Raw genomic sequence first — 13,432 nt, 5'->3', positions numbered from 1 at the left:
AACTGTGATACATGTGTCAGTAATGTGTCCACAATAAATGTTTATTGTCGCAATATTACCTGTTAAAAATTCACTAAAATTACAATATGTAACGTTTCACACACTATTTACACAGTAACACACTGTATTACACACTCAGTACTTCGGAAGTGAGTAATAATCAACGAAGTAGCCCATGATACACAGCGTGACTTCGTTCTCAGTGCACCAGGTACAGATAAATTTTCGCTTCCTGTTTCTTCATTCTGTGTGCTTGCAAATAAAGCACTCTTGTACACCCTTGGCTTTAGTACTTGTAGGTTGTATGTAGCCAAGCTTGTAAAGCATAAGGTAGTATTGAAAAGATTATAGGAAAAGATCAATTTGAAAGGTAGTCTTGAAAAGATCGCTTTGTATGGTCCCACACAGGAAGAGATTCAGCTTACCTCAAGAGTGTCTGTCAGTCAGAAAGAGATTCAGCTAGCCTCAAAGAGTGTCCGTCAGTTAGGAAGAGATTCAGATATTCTTGAAAATATCTATAGAAAATCCAACCATGGAAGCTGCTATCACTGTGCATCTATGCTATTTGTATCAGATGCATCATCACTGAACGCAGAAAACGATTCATCTATGTATCATCTAAATAAATTGTAGATAGCATAGGATTGCAAGGGTGACGTTCAGAGCTACAACTGGATACTCTCGCTGTATCGTCCTCATAGGTGCTGTATCACTTGCATCCGACCTTTGTATTAGGTCCTTATTGCGCCTAGCTTCACCAATATTATGACCCTTATGTTCTTCAAACAATAAGGTTTGAATTTCACCGAGAGAGCATTACCTTTCAACACTGCATGGGACAGGTGTTTGGGAGCCAGAGGCGCGTGCGCCACCCATGGTTGCTCATTCAGTACTAACCCAGCCAGCAGCCCTAGGGCATTCTGGGAATTTTTTCCAAGATGGCTGCCTCTCGCTTGAGGTCCTAAGAGTCCATTTCGTACACAACCAACCTCATACACATTTAGAATTGGTACCAAAAAATCAAAGAGAGTTTTCTCGGTTGGCGCAGTTTCCCGCCGACCGAGAATACTCGGTTGGCGTAGCTAAGTGGTTAATGTCTATAGTATCTGCACTCGTTCCAGGGGTTTTCTTTACAAGGTCTTCGTGCAATACCCTGGCTGTCTCACAAATGATGGACTCCGAAACACTATCACCCTCTAACTCCTTGTTGTGTATCCAAATTAATAACAACTTTTCCACTTCTTCAAGTATTTGTGGTCTTTGTTTCGTGATTGTTCTTATGCCTTTTGCCACGTTAGCACTCATAATGTCCTTTTTCTTGCCATGTATAGTGCATATCGTTGACGTGGCTTTGTTGTACTGCCTACAAAGTTCAAGAACACGTGTACCATTTTCATGCTTCCGAATGATCTCTTGTTTTTCCTCTATTGTCATCCTCACATGCGCTTTCTTGTCTTGATCCTTACCACTGGCTTTCTTGGGACCCATGGTGAGATATATATAATAACAACTTTTATGGTCAAATGGCCAAAAATCCAACAAAACACTGAAATTCCTGGTGAAGAATTGACGCGGGATAGTCACTGGGCGCAAGGTACTGGTAAACTGAGGGTGAGGGGCAATGATCGCCGTACTACCACGCGCTAGGTTGGCCTGTACGCGTATCAACACACTCGCCTTCCGAGGCAAATTTTCCGAGGAAATCCTGCTCGTATTCCGAAAAACTCGCATACAGGGACACTTGTATTCCGAGGTACCACTGTATATACATTTTACTGATTTTGCGCGCTCACGGGTAACTTTGCCGACTTTAGTCTTTATACATTGTTATTGGTATTACTTATATATATTGCGGTTGTTATTGCTTATATTTGTCTTTCTATTAAGAGCATTTTATTGCAAATAATTGGATACCACAATGAACAATGTTGCACAAAAATGTCTGTTAGCAAACTGTATGCGTTTGTCTGGTGTATTGGGTGTAGCGGGTGTGGCAACGAGTGTGCTCTAATGGGTAAGGCTTCGGCGACTTTAGGGGTCGTTGCGGGTTATGCGTCCCCATGTTGTCTAATTTATATGAATGTGTCTGTGTTGGAAATTTTATTGCGATCTCAGTGATACAAAAAAGAACGATGTCGAACAAGTTTGGACTTGATAAACCTTAAAAGAGTAGCAACATGTTTGCAATGTTTGGCATGCACGGCAAACAAATGACTTAGTTTTTTATTTGGTGCCGGCATCATGTTAGCTTTGGTGACATGTTATACGTATGTTCCTCTAGAACATTTCATTAAGAACACATTGATACCAAACTGAAACACGTACAGTGGCACCTCGACTTACAATTGCCCCTACTTACGATAATTTCGAGTTACGATGTAAATTTCATCGAAAAATGTGACTCCACATCCGATGGTGTCGTTGACTTATGATATTTGTTGGTACACGTTCGGGTCGACTGAGCGCGTGGTTCCTGGTCACGTGGCTGACCTGCCTCAGTTTACTACAGCTGCCCGCTTAGTGACGATCGCGCCTATAAGAAATTTAGCTTTTGTGGTGATTTTTTGCATTTTGAACATTAAAGTAATTATTATACATAATGCCATGAGTCCCAGGAAAGTCAGTGGTAAGGCTCAACATAAGAGATCCCATGTAAGGATGACCATAGAGCAGAAACAAGAGATCATTCATAAATATGAAGATGGTGTGCGGGTTGTTGGACTGGCTAGGCAGTACAACAAATCTCAGTCAATGATATCCTCCATACTGGCTAAGAAAAAGGACATTACGGGTGCTAAAGTGATGCATCATTACAGACAAATGTTAAAACGAAGGGAAAAACAAATGTCTCTTGACAAATTTGTAGTGAGACAAACAAGCACTGAACCACAACCAGGTCCTAGTGGTATTCAGGCAAAACGTAGGAGAGAGAGAGAGTACCCCAGAGAAAACATCACTGCCTGATGTGATAATGGAAGGGGACTCCCCTTCCAAACAGTAACAACTCTCCTCCTCCTCCCTATCACCATCTTCCATATGCCATCAAGAGCCCTTCATAAAGATAAATTTAGGTACCCTGTACTGTATTGTAGTTAGAAAAAAACATTGTATTCAGAATAAAATGTATTTGTATGTTAATATTTTGGAGGGTGGGAACGGATTAATTCAAATCCCTTTATTTCTTATGGGAAAAATCGCTTCGACTTACGATCCGTCTCTGGGAATGGATTAGCATTGTAAGTCGAGGCCCCATTGTACATAAAAAATTATGGTAAAAAACATGAAAAAAAAGAGTATAAACTTTTTAGTAGGGGTGTAGCTGATGTGCAGTTGGGCATGCGGTAGTGAGTAACCCTTGGGTAACTTCCCACGGTCTTGCAGGTGGGGCGCGCCCTTGTTTCGCACTTTATATTCATATGACTGTGTACGGAATTTTATTGCGATCACAGTGATACCAAAATTAATGACGTAGAACAATTCTGGGGTTGACAAACCTGAAAAGAGCATAAACATTTCATCGCTGTTTGGCGCTCACGGCTAACGATCGCCACAGTTTTTTATTTGGTGTGGGTCTCACGTCGGCTTTGGTGAAATTTTATATATATATATATATATATATATATATATATATATATATATATATATATATATATATATATATATATATATATATATATATATATATATTCTTCTAGAGCATTTTCTTGTGAACAAATTGATACCAAAATTAAATACATACATGAAAAATTAAGGTCAGCAGACTGAAAAGAGCATAAACATTTCAGCGTCGCCGCGCGGTCGCCCGAAATGCCTGGCGCATGAGGGGAAAGTTAAAGAATCTTCTGCCGGGAGCGCAATAGTGTTAAGAACATAAATTATCGACTTTGTTATGTTAGTTTAGGTTAGGTTAAGAAAGGTTAGGTTAGGTAGGTTATGATCGCTCATATATCTACGTTAGTTTTTAATTAAAAAAAAAAAAAAGAATTCATACATAATGAAATGGATAGCTTTATCATTTCATAAGAAAAAAATTAGAAAAATATATAAATTCAGGAAAACTTGGTTTATTAGGCAAATTGGGCCTTGCATAGTAAGCCAAGTACTGCATTCTGGCTACTAGGTACAACATATATATATATGTCTTTAGTCACCTCGCCAAAAACATTTGTGCTGTATCACCTCACCCAAAAACAAATATAAGCATGAAAAAATGTGTGTAAAAATCTGTCTTTGAAAATGTGAGAAGTCTTTGGGAAATGCTTCTAGGCAACCCATGGCGACCCCATCAAGGGGAGAACCCCACCTAGGGGTTCTTCCCTAGGTGTCCTGTTTGCAAACTTCTACATGGGTACCATGGAACAAAAGGTCTTAGTCGACATAAACTTGAAACCAGCAATATACTGCAGGTATGTTGACAACATTTTTACACAGGTACCTGTTGTCAGACATCTGCAGGAGCTGAAGGAGGCATTTGAGCGGAATTCTGTGTTGCGTTTCACTTACGAGATGGAGAAGGATGGGAAGCTGCCCTTTCTAGATGTAACAGTCATGGAAAAGAGCGGAGGTTTCCACACCTGCAGTCTACACTAAGGAAACAAATATAGGAATGTGCCTCAATGCCAACAGTGACTGCCCAGACAGGTACAAGAGGAGTGTTGTTAACGCTTATGTGAACTGTGCTCTCAGCCACAGCTCAGGATGGAAGCAAGTCGATGAAGAACTCTGTAGGGTAAGGCAAGTCCTAGTCAACAACGGCTTCTTCAATGGTTTCATTGAAGACATCATAAGAAGGAAGGTGAAACGCCATGCAACCTCTGAAGAGACAACTAACACAACACCTGTACCCCCCTATTAGACTATTTTACAGGAACTTCATTTCCACAGCTCATAAAACGGACGAAAAGGGTCCTGAAAGATATTGTTAATAGAAACGTTATCCCTACAGACAAAAATCAAAAGATACAATTGACAATTTACTATAAAACCAAAAAAACTGCCAACCTACTCATGAGAAACTCTCCAGACACAAAGCAGAACGCTCTGAAAGAGACCAATGTCGTCTATGCCTTCAAATGCCCACTTGGGGACTGTAAGCCTCAAAGAACTCAGTATATAGGCAAGACAACAACATCTCTTTCCAGGCGATTAACGATGCATAAGCAACAGGGCTCCATTAAGGAACATATAATCTCTTCCCACAACCAGACCATCACCAGAGAAGTCTTAACAAAAAACACAGAAATCATCGATAGATACTGCAATAGCAGGCGGCTTGATATCTGCGAGGCACTACACATTAAGAAGTCAACACCAGCAATCAACAGCCAATTAATGCACAACTATATTCTACCCACGTCAAGACTCCGCACCAATATAGAAGCATCAAGAAATATGGGCCAATAGGCCCTTTGCATTTACTTCCATTCTTCCCTTTAACTTACCCAATATTATACCCATTGTTTCGTGTTCTATCTTGTGTTGAAAGTTTGTTTTCACCTCATCCAAAACTGTTGTAACATATCACCTCACCCAAATGCAGGTATATAAAATGAAAAGCCGTTTGAATTATAGCATAGTAAGAAATCTGTTTGCAGGTTATAGTTGTGTGTGTGTAAACTAAAGTCTTTGAAAATGTAATAAGTTATTACGAAACGCGCTCAAGTGTCGCGTCAGACTAGAAATAAAAATGAATTTTGGAGAACTGATTTTTCAATTACCATCGACAGTGAAAAGAAACATAAGAAATATTGAGAAAATTCGTGTTAGAATTATTAATCTTACTTTTTTGGTCATATTTAATAATATATGTCTACAGGAAAGACTGCTACCAAAATATACTAATATATATATATATATATATATATATGTCGTACCTAGTAGCCAGAACTCACTTCTCAGCCTACTATGCAAGGCCAAATTTGCCTAGTAAGCCAAGTTTTCATGAATTAATTGTTTTTCGACTACCTAACCTACCTAACCTAACCTAACCTAACTTTTTCGGCTACCTAACCTAACCTAACCTATAAAGATAGGTTAGATTAGGTTAGGTAGGGTTGGTTAGGTTCGGTCACATATCTACGTTAATTTTAACTCCAATAAAAAAGAATTGACCTCATACATAATGAAATGGGTAGCTTTATCATTTCCTAAGAAAAATATTAGAGAAAATATATTAATTCATGAAAACTTGGCTTATTAGGCAAATCGGGCCTTGCATAGTAGGCTGAGAAGTGCGTTCTGGCTACTAGGTACGACATATATATATATATATATATATATATATATATATATATATATATATATATATATATATTAGTATATTTTGGTAGCAGTCTTTCCTGTAGACATATATTATTAAATATGACATGGGTACCATCGAGCAAAAAGTCTTAGTCGACATGAACTTGAAACCGGCCATATACTGCAGGTATGTTGACGACATTTTTACACAGGTACCTGATGTCAGACATCTGCAGGAGCTGAAGGAGGCATTTGAGCAGAGTTCCGTGCTGCGTTTCACTTACGAGATGGAAAAGGATGGGAAGCTGCCCTTTCTAGATGTAACAGTCATGGAAAAGAGCGGAGGTTTCCACACTGCAGTCTACACTAAGGAAACGAATATAGGAATGTGCCTAAATGCCAACAGCGACTGCTCAGACAGGTACAAGAGGAGTGTTGTTAACGCATATGTCGACCGTGCTCTCAGCCACAGCTCAGAATGGAAGCAAGTCGACGAAGAACTCTGTAGGGTAAGGCAGGTCCTAGTCAACAACGGCTTCTCCAATGGTTTCGTCGAAGACATCATAAGAAGGAAAGTGAAACGCCATGCAACCTCTGAAGAGACAACTAACACAACACCTATACCCCCTATTAGACTATTTTACAGGAACTTCTTTTCCACAGCTCATAAAACGGAGGAAAGGGTCCTGAAAGATATTGTTAATAGAAACGTTATCCCTACAGACAAAAATCAGAGGATACAACTGACGATTTACTATAAAACCAGAAAAACGGCCAGCCTACTCATGAGAAACTCTCCAGACACAAAACAGAACGCTTTAAAAGAGACTAACGTCGTCTATGCCTTCAAATGCCCTCTTGGGGACTGTAAGCTCCAAAAAACCCAGTATATAGGCAAGACAACAACATCTCTTTCTAGGCGTTTAACGATGCATAAGCAACAGGGCTCCATTAAGGAACATATAACCTCTTCCCACAACCAAACCATCGCCAGAGAAATCCTAGTAAACAACACAGAAATCATCGATAGATACAGCGATAGCAGGCGGCTTGACGTTTGCGAGGCACTACACATCAAGAAGTCAACACCAGCAATCAACAGCCAATTAATGCACAACTATATTCTACCCACCTCAAGACTCCGCTCCAATATAGAAGCATCAAGAAATATGGACCAATAGGCTTTCTACAATCACTTCTATTCAATACCCATTGTTTCGTGTTCTGTCTTGTGTTGATGAAATTAATACCCTATTAATACCACCTCTTGTTCTGTCTTGTGTTGATGAAATTAATACCCTATTAATGCCACCTCACCCCATCCACCTCTCTCAAATGTAGATATAAAATCGGAGATGCGTAAGTTCTATTCAGTTGTGTATTTGTAAACTAAAGTCTTTGAAAATGTAATAAGTTTTACGAAACGCGCTCGTGCCGCGTCAGACTAGAAATAAAAATGAATTTTGGAGAATTGATTTTTGATTTACCTCCAACAGTGAAAAGAAATGTACGAAAGATTGAGAAAATTCGTGTTAGAATTATTAATCTTACTTTTTCGGTCATATTTAATAATATATATATATATATATATATGTCGTACCTATTAGCCAGAACTCACTTCTCAGCCTACTATGCAAGGCCCGATTTGCCTAATAAGCCAAGTTTTCCTGAACTAATATATTTTCTCTAATTTTTTTCTCATGAAATGATAAACCTACCCATTTCATTATGTATGAGGTCAATTTTTTTTTACTGGAGTTAAAATTAACGTAGATATATGACCGAACCTAACCAACCCTACCTAACCTAACCTACCCTATCTTTATAGGTTAGGTTAAGTTAGGTAGCCGAAAATGTTAGGTTAGGTTAGATTGGTTAGGTAGTCGAAAAACAATTCATGAAAACTTGACTTATTAGGCAAATCGGGCCTTGCATAGTAAGCTGAGAAGTGAGTTCTGGCTACTAGGTACGACATATATATATATATATATATATATATATATATATATATATATATATATATATATATATATATATATATATATATACATATATTAATTATTTAATATTTGGAATATTGATGCATGACAGTTTTCCAAAAATCTGAATTCACTTCATAAATATAATTTCCTTTGAGCACAGTACATGGGTTGAACAACAGTTCACACATTGCTGATATTGAACATGGAACACTTCAGACAACTTGCATTTGAGTAAACTTGCATCAACCAGCTGCTGGCGGAGTGTGCTGTAGTTGGGATGTTGGAGGTGAAGTATCTCAGTGTTGATACTTTGTAGCAGAGATTCTACCTCTCACATGGCCTCTATGGCACTAGGCCCTGATACTGCAGCTATGGTTCTTCTGGGTAAGGATGTCCTGCAACAGAAAAGGAACATCATTAGTTCCAACCAGACTCTCATAAAAGAGCTTCATGCTTCAAGTATATATACAATCACATTTGAGGGCAATAGGAATGTAAGTGTTCTACAATAAACATAAGACTGCATGTAGCCTGACTAAATTACATTCTCATAATGAAGATTCTGATAACATTTCCCAGCTATTGGTCCTCTGAAAACACTTCTCATATGTGAAAATCTCTGAGGAATCTAATTACAAATACAGACAGACACTTGGTTTGCAAACTTTAGTTATCCGAAAGTTCCAGTTTCCCAAATGGGGTTGGGGTTTCATGCTACACGAAGTAAGTTCGGGAGAGGAAGCGGACCACCAAGCCTCACGCCGGCCCGGGGTGGTGGGTGGATGGGAGATGACCTAGTTTGCCCAGTGACCGTGTCAGGCACCACCACTGTAGAGTGCCTTCTACCCTGTGAAGTCAGAGTCACGACCTATTGTTCCCATTGTTTTGATTTGTCACGAGGCTCGAGTGTTCATTCCATGACTTTGTTTTACATATATGCACAATCAAGGAACATCCGTGCACCATGTCGGCTCCAAAGGCACACATTTAGGTGGTTGGGAGGCAGTAAGTGAGAGAGGGGGAGAATTAGTGAGAGAGGGAGGGAGGGAGAGAGGGACAGAGGGAGGCAGGGAGGGAGGCAGGCAGGGAGGGAGGAAGGGAGGCAGCCAGGGAGGGAGGGAGGGAGGGAGGGAGGCAGGCAGGGAGGCAGGCAGGGAGGCAGGCAGAGAAGAAGGCCAGCAGGGAGGGAGGGAGGGAGGAAGGCAGGGACGAAGGAAGGCAGGGAGGCAGGCAGGGAGGGAGGGAGGCAGGCAGGCAGGGAGGGAGGGAGGCAAGCAGGGAGGGAGGGAGGGAGGCAAGCAGGGAGGGAGGGAGGGAGGGAGGGAGGGAGGGAGGCAAGCAGGGAGGGAGGGAGGCAAGCAGGGAGGGAGGGAGGGAGGGAGGCAAGCAGGGAGGGAGGGAGGGAGGGAGGGAGGGAGGGAGGCAAGCAGGGAGGGAGGGAGGGAGGCAAGCAGGGAGGGAGGGAGGGAGGGAGGGAGGGAGGGAGGGAGGGAGGGGAGGGAGGGAGGGAGGGAGGGAGGGAGGGAGGGAGGGAGGGAGGCAGGTAGGCAGGCAGGCAGGCAGGCAGGCAGGCAGGCAGGCAGGCAGGCAGGCAGGCAGGGAGGCAGGCAAGCAGGGAGGGAGGCAAGCAGGGAGGGAGGCAGGCAAGCAGGGAGGGAGGGAGGGAGGGAGGGAGGCAAGCAGGGAGGGAGGGAGGGAGGGAGGGAGGGAGGGAGGGAGGGAGGGAGGGAGGGAGGGAGGGAGGCAAGCAGGGAGGGAGGGAGGGAGGGAGGGAGGGAGGGAGGGAGGGGAGGGAGGGAGGGAGGCAAGCAGGGAGGGAGGGAGGGAGGGAGGGAGGGAGGGAGGGGAGGGAGGGAGGGAGGGAGGGAGGGAGGGCGGGAGGGAGGGAGGCAGGTAGGCAGGCAGGCAGGCAGGCAGGCAGGAAGGGAGGGAGGGAGGGAGGGAGGCAGGAAGGCAGGTAGGGAGGCCAGCAGGGAGGGAGGGAGGCAAGCAAGGATTGAGGCAGGGAGAGAGGGAGGAAGGGAGAGAGGGAGGAAGGGAAGGAGGGGGGGGGGGAGGGAGGGAGGAAGGGAGGCAGGCAGGGAGGGAGGGAGGAAGGGAGGCAGGCAGGCAGGGATGGAGGGAGGCAGGCAGAGAGGGAGGGAGGGAGGGAGGGAGGGAGGGAGGGAGGGAAGGAGGGAAGGAGGGAGGGAGGGAGGCAGGCAGGCAGGCAGGGATGCAGAGAGGAAGGAAGGGAGGGAGGGAGGGAGGGAGGGAGGGAGGGAGGGAGGGAGGGAGGGAGGGAGGCAGGCAGGGAGGGAGGGAGGGAGGGAGGGAGGGAGGGAGGGAGGGAGGGAGGGAGGGAGGGAGGGAGGCAGGCAGAGAGGGAGGGAGGCAGGGAGGCAGGCAGGCAGGCAGGCAGGCAGGCAGGCAGGCAGGCAGGCAGGCAGGCAGGCAGGCAGGCAGGGAGGGAGGGAGGGAGGGAGGGAGGGAGGGAGGGAGGGAGGAAGGAAGGAAGGGAGGGAGGCAGGCAGAGAGGGAGGGAGGCAGGGAGGCAGGCAGGCAGGCAGGCAGGCAGGCAGGCAGGCAGGCAGGCAGGCAGGCAGGCAGGCAGGGAGGGAGGGAGGGAGGAAGGAAGGGAGGGAGGCAGGCAGAGAGGGAGGGAGGGAGGCAGGCAGAGAGGGAGGGAGGGAGGCAGGCAGGCAGGCAGACAGGCAGGGAGGGAGGGAGGGAGGCAGGGAGGGAGGGAGGGAGGGAGGCAGGGAGGGAGGGAGGGAGGGAGGGAGGGAGGGAAGGAGGGAGGCAGGCAGGCAGGCAGGCAGGAAGGGATGCAGAGAGGGAGGGAGGGAGGGAGGGAGGGAGGGAGGGAGGCAGGCAGGCAGGCAAGCAGGGAGGGAGGCAGGCAGGGAGGCAGGCAGGGAGGCAGGGAGGGAGGGAGGGAGGGAGGGAGGGAGGGAGGGAGGGAGGCAGGCAGGCAGGCAGGCAGGCAGGCAGGCAGGCAGGGAGGGAGGGAGGGAGGGAGGCAAGCAGGGAGTGAAGCAGGGAGAGAGGCAGGGAGGGAAGCAGGGAGGGGGGCAGGGAGGGAGGGAGGGAGGTAGGGAGGCAGAGAGGGAGGGAGGCAGGCAGAGAGGGAGGCAGGCAGAGAGGGAGGCAGGCGAGGGAGGGAGGGAAGGGGAGGGGAGGGAAGGGGAGGGGAGGGGAGGGGAGGGGAGGGGAGGGAAGGGGAGGGAAGGGGAGGGGAGGGGAGGGGAGGGGAGGGGAGGGGAGGGGAGGGGAGGGAGGGAGGGAGGGAGGGAGGGAGGGAGGGAGGGAGGGAGGCAGGCAGGCAGGCAGTGAAGGAGAGGTAGTCAGGGATGTGTTATGAAGTTAGCGTGTTAATTCGCTGACAAATCATCAGGCACCAAAGCCTCCCGCCCATATTAAATTATTGCTTCCTGTTTACTGAACAAATACATTTTTGCTTATAAATTATGGACAGTTGAACTACGCGACCTTGAAGCAGTGTGTATGGGATGTGCGGGCGGGTGGTGGAGGTGTGTCTGTGGTGGGGGACGCACTGGTTCACTCCGATAAGCGCTCACACACGACTCTGTTAGCCAGATTTGTTTCTTAAATTCTGGATGTACATCAGCATATATATTTTTGGTTGCAGATTTTGTTTAGTAATATTATTAGGATAATAAAAAGTTATAACAAATATTTGTGTAATGAATGCTTTATTGTATTACATGGAGATTCTCCAGGCTATCTCTGGCTGGCAATCAACTAAGCTATCCACCTGGGGGGAGGGGGGGAGGGAGGGTGAACAGCAGCAGTGAGGGTGTGAGGGAGAAGTGGATCAGGACTTCTCTTATTGGTGAGTGCAAACAAAATACTGTCGCATTTATACTATGAACATGTCGATTTTTCCCCCTCCATTTCTCGTTTATAAACTGACATGATAACCGACGGGTCTTGTCCCCAAGGGGTTCGCAAGCCAAGTGGTCCTTTGTACACCCAAACTCAGTCTCACAAAATAGGTTTTAGTCATAAACAGTACACACACACACAGTACCTTCCTCCCTTGGGAAAGAGTGATCACGTCCTGTTAGACATTAAATATGCTTTAAGATATCATCTAGAAGACAATGGGGACATTAAACTCGATTGATAAATCAAGTTTAATAAACTCAATTTCAAGAGAGGTCACTATGGGGCACTTCAAAAAAAATTTAATGAGTAATTGGACAGACTTGTTGCTAGGCAGGGAAGTAAGTGAAATGTATGCCAAATTTTGCAAAATATACGATGAAGGCACACACACATTCATACCATTGTATGGTATTGTATTGTATGGTAGACAGAAATTGTGAGAGGGCAAGAGACCAAAAGACACAAAAATGGAATCAGTATAGGAAGAGGCCAAACCCCCAAACATACCAGCGATACAAAGATGCGAGAAACAATTATACAGCAGTAAGGAGAGAGGCAGAAAGAAATTTTGAAAAAGGGATAGCAGATAAATGTAAAACAGAACCGGGCCTATTCTACAAATTCATAAACAACAAATTGCAGGTAAAGGATAATATCCAGAGGTTGAAAATGGGAAACAGATTCACGGAAAATGAAAAGGAAATGTGTGAAACATTAAATGAAAAGTTCCAAAGTGTGTTTGTACAAAATGAAATCTTCAGAGAACCAGACACAATAAGAATTCCAGAGAACAACATAGAGCGGATAGAGGTGTCTAGAGATGAAGTGGAAAATATGCTAAAGGAGCTCGGGAGGAACAAAGCAGCTGGCCCAGATGGCGTTTCACCATGGGTTCTGAGAGAATGTGCATCTGAGCTCAGCATTCCACTTCACCTGATCTTTCAGGCATCCCTGTGTACAGGAATCGTAGCAGACGTGTGGAAACAGGCTAACATAGTTCCAATCTACAAAAGTGGCAGCAGGGAAGACCCCCTCAATTATAGACCTGTATCATTGACAAGTGTAATAGTGAAAGTATTGGAAAAGCTAATCAAAACTAAATGGGTAGAACACCTGGAGAGAAATGATATAATATCAGACAGACAGTATGGTTTTCGATCAGGAAGATCCTGTGTATCGAATTTACTCAGTTTCTATGATCGGGCCACAGAGATATTACAGGAAAGAGATGGCTGGGTTGACTGCATCTATCTGGACCTAAAAAAGGCTTTCGACAGAGTTCCACATAAGAGGTTGTTCTGGAAACTGGAAAATATTGG

At 44.9% G+C, this 13,432-nt stretch overlaps 1 protein-coding gene across 9 annotated transcripts in view; it reads right to left on the bottom strand.

Moving 5' to 3' along the window:
* Positions 1-13,432, bottom strand: part of LOC123772623 (zinc finger protein 271-like) — a 95,640-nt gene that overhangs the window by 41,300 nt on the left and 40,908 nt on the right. For all 9 annotated transcript variants that reach the window (XR_011222571.1, XR_011222572.1, XR_011222573.1 and 6 more), the window contains exon 2: positions 8,448-8,617. The gene's annotated coding sequence lies outside the window, so the exon portion shown is untranslated. The remainder of the gene's footprint in view (positions 1-8,447; positions 8,618-13,432) is intronic.

Source organism: Procambarus clarkii, chromosome 50 (genome assembly GCF_040958095.1).
Source record: "Procambarus clarkii isolate CNS0578487 chromosome 50, FALCON_Pclarkii_2.0, whole genome shotgun sequence".
Classification (NCBI taxonomy): domain Eukaryota; kingdom Metazoa; phylum Arthropoda; class Malacostraca; order Decapoda; family Cambaridae; genus Procambarus; species Procambarus clarkii.
Note: the sequence above shows the minus strand (reverse complement) of the source record. Positions and strands in the feature narration are given on the sequence as shown.